We start from the raw sequence: 7,293 nt of genomic DNA, 5'->3' as shown, positions 1-7,293 counted from the left end.
GTTGTTTTTTTTTTTTCATTGGTTATTTTTTTATCGTTTCTTCGTTTCATTATTTTTAACTTTTTTATACTTTTTAGTACAGAAATAAATGCATGTTTGACTTGCCGACAAAAATTCATGTGTTAACATCACTCTCAGATTATGTTAATAAATGAAAACAAATTATGATTAATATGAACGATCTGATAAAGGTAAAAACTTAATTATATTCATGCAATAGAAAAACAAACGTCATTCTCTCTATCGTTATACGTAACTGCATGAACTTTTCAATCATGCCCAAATTTGATCTCAAATCTCAGCCTATCAAAGTCTCATTTAGGTCCATACCATAAACGTGTGCCTCTCTCGATTTAGGAAAGATCGGTTCTATCGTGTACGTGGGAAATGTAGACCTTGGCCTCGTCCTAAACTAGAAGTGAGAAAAGGACCGCAAGGATTCTTTTGTCTCTCCTTATCCCTCTTCTAGAATCGGTCAAGATAGGCAAGTGGGACGGCGACGGATGAGAGAAGCAAGAACCGATGAAGACGTGGACAGCGACATTGATTTGGTGTCGTTAGAAGAAAGTGGCATGCAAGTGACGAGTGGCCAACTTGCAACTCTTCTTTAATATGCGCGGCTCGTGGAAGAAAGGAAAGGACAGGAAAGCAAAAGAACATGTAGCGTCGTACGAGAAATGGTCACGAATTTCAAACCTGCATTTTGTCCCCATCTCCGTTGTCGCATACGAGACACCCATCATCCATCGTCCTATCGTCAAAAATTTTTGTTGTTACATAACCATCCCTTTTTGTTATTTATTTATTTTCCTTGGATCAATTCCTAAATTTTTTCTTCAGGAAAAACCCTAAATTTTAGTTTCAATTCCAAATTTACCCCGAATTTTATTTTATCTAAAAAATCATTAACTTTTAATCTATTCTCAAATCTACCTAATATTCTAGTCCCAACTTAACGTTGCATTTTCATATAGATAATAAATACACATCGGCAAAGCGACATGAAAAATTATTTTTGAAATAAAACCGCTCTAGGATATAAAAATTAGGGACAACTAACCACAACTTTTGGACAGAGGTTAACGAGGACAAATTGATAATTTTCTTTTCAATAAAAAAAAATTGGGGGTAGATTTGGGATTAGACTTAAAATTTTGGGTTTTTTCCGAGAAAAAAGAATGTCTGGGTAGATTATGGACTAAACGTAAAATTTGAAATTTTTTTTGAGACAAAAAAAAATTCGGAGAGGATTTAAGATTAGACCTAAAATTTTGGTCTTTTTAGGAAATTAGCTCCTTTTCCTTCTTATCTTACACTTACACCCTCGGAAGAATCACTACAGAAGAAGCAAAGCACATACTTGAGAACACAAACAATCATCGGTAGTACAATTGCAGAGGCGAAGCAATCTTTACAGAGAAACCCGAGGGCTACTCCTGCTTGGCTAGTCAGCACGAGCTGACCTAAACAACGGGCGGCGGTGGCGGTGGCGGTGGCGGCGTGCTTGGCTCATCGGCGACGTGGCTTCCCTTCCTTTTGCGCCCCACCATCGACGATGCCACATCGGCAACTTTCTTCACGATTATCCTGAAGATCCCAACCTTGATCCGTCCTCTCCTCGGAGGCAGCCTCGCTTTCGAACTCTTCTCGGGGCTCTTCCTCGCCGCGCGCGGGTTGGACATTTTCCGTGATCCTCTGTCTGCAAGCAGAGAGAGAGGCAGAGAAAGCAAAGGAAGTGGAGGGACTGTGTTTTTGCTGTGTTCTGGTGCTGACACGTCTGTGGTTGTTCATTATATAGAGAGAGCGAGAAAGCGTTGGGCGTTCGAGAGGAAGGAGGGGGGAAGCTGTTGGGAAGACTTCTATGTGTTTACTTTTTTTCCCAGGAAATTGCAAAACAGCTTGTCATTTTCCATCTGCCTGCGGAATGCATGCGGATGATGAGGATGATGACGCCTTCATCCGCCTTTCTCGACGCAAGAACTTTCCAATATGATCTCTTTTGATGGTTAAATTGAAAAGTTAAAAATTTCATTTCGATTATGGAACCGGCTTTTCCAAAATTTACAATTCTAGAAGTGCCCTTGAAGATGATGGAGGAATTTTGGTTGTTGCGGATGTACTTAAATAATTGGCGATGATGTATCATATTTTACCACGCCTAACTTCTTTAAAAGTACTAACTTTTGGTTGAGTCTCAATTTTAGACTTATTTTGAAGTGGTTTAAACATGAAATATAAGGCTGAGATCATCGTTTTAGTCCAAATCTTTTCTTCTAATACAAAAATTATTCAAATTATATTTTAAAAAAAATGTGGTTCTTAAATTTATATTTATTCTAATCAGATTCTTTTAATTTGCAATAGTTTTATGATTAAGTCACTCTCATGTACCAAACTCGAGCCATTGAAGCCGTGTAATCATTGAACAACGTCGGGGTATGATATCAAGAGTCGGGTTGACTGAAAATAAAGAGATGAAAAGAGGGAGAAGGATAACAGACAATTGCCACCATTCGCATGAGACGTGAATCACATGGAATCTTATATATTTCCATTGGGATTTTGCTTTCTTTTCTTTTTTTTTAGGATTAATATCACGAAAAATCTCAAACCCATACATTAACAATAAATTTACTTCAAATTAATATTTTAATCACTATAAATTTTAAATTGGTACATATATGAAAAATTTATCATAAATTAATTTTTTGATAACCAAAGACTCGAAACTAATACATTTGTAATAAATTTTTCTCCCGTTATTTTTCATTAAATTAAATTAACATCACGAAAAACTATACACTAGTACATTTGTGATAAATGGAGTATAAAACTCCAAACTAATACACGGCCGTCAACTATCACATAACATTCATCTCAACATTTTAATGATATAGTTTAACAAAAACTAACGGAGAATAAATTTGACACATATGTACCAATTTGGGATTTTTAATAGTAAAAAAATTAGTTCAAAATAAACTTATCACAAATACACCCATTTAGAATTTTTCATGATATTAATCCTTCTTTTGTGTTACCTTTGCAAATAAAAAGAAAGGGTTGGACCAAAATATCAAATTTGCGCACGACAGAAGGACGTGAATCATGCGTCCCTCTTTTCTTCTTTTTTTCCCTTTTTCTAGCGTAGCGGGATCACGTGGTATCCGAACTAGTTTTCGTGCATCTCGATCGCCACCTCTCCAAATGATTTCAAGGGCAAAGGCTAGATCAGACGAGTAACCGACAAGTCAACTGGGCGGCGGTGGATATCTTCGTGACCAGTAGTTATTTGACTCTACCTCGCACGGCGGGTAACCTAGCCTAGCGCGCTACCGAAGCCTATACTCGAACAAATATTTCTTGATCCGGCCTTAGAGAACAAGCTTTGATTGTAACACAGAAGCACTGCGCACGCATAAGAGTCCAAAGATGACACTACTATAGGTGGAAGAAGGCTGTCGGTTGACAGTTGACAGTTGTTGGGCAACTATTAATTTTTTAGTCATTTTTGGAAACTCGTCCCAACAACAAATTACATGAACTGAATTATAGTTGGAGACACCTACAACTATATGCCTATACACCTATAAAATTATATAATTGAAGCATCCTCTTCTTTTTGGAGGCAGGCAAAGCATTTATTCTGCTATTCCCCTTTTAATACTTGTACTAGCTATATAACGAATCCCCTATCAAACATGATCCGCCAAGCGATATTTTTGGCAAGAGTCGATATGGTTTCGTACGGAACACATGTGCATTTTTTGTCACCAAAATATTGATGATAGTACAGATTAGTCCTCATTAATTTGAATGAGACATGACTCATTAATTTCTAATAAAGAGCACACCGAAAGTTCCAAATATCATGTACCTGATGTGATCAAGTCATCAACTTCTCAAATAATGTAATGGAATCTTAAATCTCATTGGAAAGTATAGCCGAGTCATCAACTTCTCAATGGAATCTCAAATTATGTGATCGATGAACAAATACCAAAAGTATATTAATATAATGGGATCGTGAGATATGAATTATGGGTAGCCCTTAACAAGGGTCGAATTTAAGGAAAGAATGTCTTCATCTTTTGAGGCTTCAAATATCGATGTATTTACCTCATTTTCAAGCACAATATTTAAGGAATTTTCTCACAGTAAATAAATTCAATGATGACATGTTAACTAGTCCAAAAAGTGCCATGTGTTGCAAGTTCATCTTGTGCTATTCACCAATACTCATAAAGACAAATCCCTTATTGACGAACTTTTTTTTACTCTGTCATGAAATCAAAAGTCTCTGCCCGGATACGTTCATGAAATTTTGCTTTGCAATAATTAAACACGTATATGTTCAAGTACGTACGCACATGAGATTGATTCTACCTCATCACTCCCTCCACATTGGTACTTTCTAGAATATATCTCGCTAATAAAACCCCCAAAAAAAGAGAGAGAAAGAAGAAGAAGGAACTTTTAAGTAATTTCCGAAAGGAGGGTAACCCACACGCTCCTCTAATTTAATATCGGCACTACCGAATTATGTCAACAATTTTAAAAAAAAATCAAAACTCTTCTTTTCTCTAAAATCGTTTCTTGAAGAGTTGTATGTAAGTGATCTATTGAGGCAATGACCTAATTTATTTTGTTACGATGGAAAGGCAAACATTGATCTTTCTATGATTATACATAACTACACGGCTTTAATGGAAAATTATGAGTCAGATTATGAATCTAACCTAAATGAAAAGATTGAAAGTGTGGAAATATGATGCTAAAAAATCTTAGGCTGATCCTTAAAATCTATCAAAATTAAAGAAAAAATTATGATTAGGACTAAAGACACTCAAGTTTAATCGTTTGACGTTAATAAATCAAACAAAATCTTTGACTTACTTTTGAAAGATGTCCTAATTAATTAACTGAAGGCTATGTAATTCCAAGTAAAGAAGATTTAGTAAACAAAAAAAAATTGTGAGTAGCGTCATCTATGAAGCCATAATACAGTTAATTGTACTGTTTTCAAGAAAACAATTCAAAGAGCACAATTAATCGTATTCTTTCTTGGTCTGTACCTAGTTGCCAAGAAAGAAGACGAAAGAGGAAGGAAAAAAAGAGATACGAAAAAACTTTCAATGAATCGGCATATTTTGTTACGTGGGCACAATGTCGGCATTATTTTCCTTTTGTTGTCCATGTAGACAACCATATGAGATTTTTAACAATGTTTATTGATGAAATCTAGCTAGAGAGTAAATGCGTCACATACGTATAAGTTTAGGGTCTTTGATATCACCAAAAAAAAAAAAAAAACTTGACTTAAATGTGTCATAGTGAGCCAGCATAGTTTCAAGAGTAATTTAAATGAGACACAACTCGTTAGTTTTTAATAGGAACTGCACCGAAAACCCAAACTATTGCATGCATAATACAATCAAGTCATAAGCTTCTCGATTGATGTAAGCTAGTTTTAAATCTTATACGAAATAATAGTTAGATAGTCTAAACCATTGAAAAAGTACCACTAGTACATACTTTGGAATGAGATCACGCAATATGTATTATTAGTGAACTCCAAATAAGGCTCGAATCTAGAAAGAGAATATATTGATCCGTTAAGGTGCGGAGCTTCATTGGTCTTGACCATTTTTCAAGCAAAATGTTTGGGGAAATGTCTCACATTATATAAGTTTGTTTATTAATCTTAACTAGTCTCATTATCATTATTATCCATCATGATTCATATATTTGAAAGAGATCATACATTTGCCTATCTTACCTTCGTTCGTAGGGATAAACAAAGTCACCATAGGATCATGGTTGCGGTCACTAATCTTGTTCTTTGTTCAACCAAAATGATTAAAAAATAAATAAAATGTCTTTCACATGGGCATTGCATCACTTTAATGCAAGTAGGGGTCGGTATCTTGACGGCAAGAATCATTTTCAGCAGAGAGAAAGACTGCAAAAGGAGAAAATAAAATAATAAAATACATCGGTCCTGCCGTTGAAAACAGCGCTCATCATCGACCTGTTTTATTCACGAATATTTTATTTGTGGAGGCTTTTGTCCCGACGTCATGAAACTAAAAACACCTGGCCCGTCCATGTTCATGAAAAAGTACTTATGTACGCGAGCTCCATTCGATCTCATCAGTCCTCCACTATATATCACTTACGGTACAAAAAAAGAAAAAGAAGAAAAAAAAAAGATGAAACTTTGAATTAGCTTCTCTAAGTAGACCCATATGCTTTTCTAATTTAATACTAGGGCGAAGACCTCCGCATTGATTTTTAAGACTTGGACATAAGTAATTTATCAGGTGAAAAGACCTAATTTATTTCGATTGTACATAACTACATGGAACAATTTGATCATGCCCAAATTGGGGGTCCCAATTGTGAGCCTATCAAATTCTCGTTTTGTTCCATAATGTAAACATACGTTACTCTCTCTTGTCCTTCAAAGAAAAGAAAAAAGATTGCATGTTCTTATCTTTCGTTTGTTTTCTGTCTCCCTCTTTTGAAAAAAATGGGTGTTGCAATTTCCCGTACGAGCCAATGACCAAGAAAATGGTTCAACCCGAGCCATGGCCCACCGACGACCGAAACATTTGAAGTGATGCAGACGATTCTATGGGGGAGGTTTTCGTTTTGTAACGTTACCGTGCAAAATGTCGATAAAGTCAAGGTGAAAAGACGCGCATTATCATGAAGAAAATTGGAGACGCGCATTATCATGAAGAAGATTGGAGGCACGCATATGCATTGATTTTGTTCTTCCCCTTTAATGCTTGCACTAGCTATCTATATCAGTAAGTCCCTTTCAACATGAACCACCAACAGAAATCGTTGACACGAGTCAATGTGGTTCCGCGTGGAACCCAAATGCCACGCATCCTTCGTCGCAAAATAAATTGTTGATAGTATAGATCAGTCAGGATTAATCTAAATGAGACGCGGCTTATTATATCTTGACAAAATAGTGCATTGAAGGTCCTAATTATTTCATGCACGATGTGATTGAGTTGTGACCTTGTTGATTGATGTAATTTAGTCTTAAATTTTATTCGGAAAGTACAATCAAATTACTTAGACCGTTGGACAGATGACAAAAGTACATATTTTGGAATGAGATCGTTCGATATGCACTATATGTTACATATTTTGGAATCATATCGTTTGATACGCACCATAAGTTACATATTTTGGAATGGGATTGTTTAATATGTACTATGAGTTATTCTTGACAAGGGTTGAATATATAAAGAGATTATCTCGATCTTTCGAGGG

This window comes from Eucalyptus grandis, chromosome 7, assembly GCF_016545825.1.
Source record: "Eucalyptus grandis isolate ANBG69807.140 chromosome 7, ASM1654582v1, whole genome shotgun sequence".
NCBI classification, from domain to species: domain Eukaryota; kingdom Viridiplantae; phylum Streptophyta; class Magnoliopsida; order Myrtales; family Myrtaceae; genus Eucalyptus; species Eucalyptus grandis.
Note: the sequence above shows the minus strand (reverse complement) of the source record.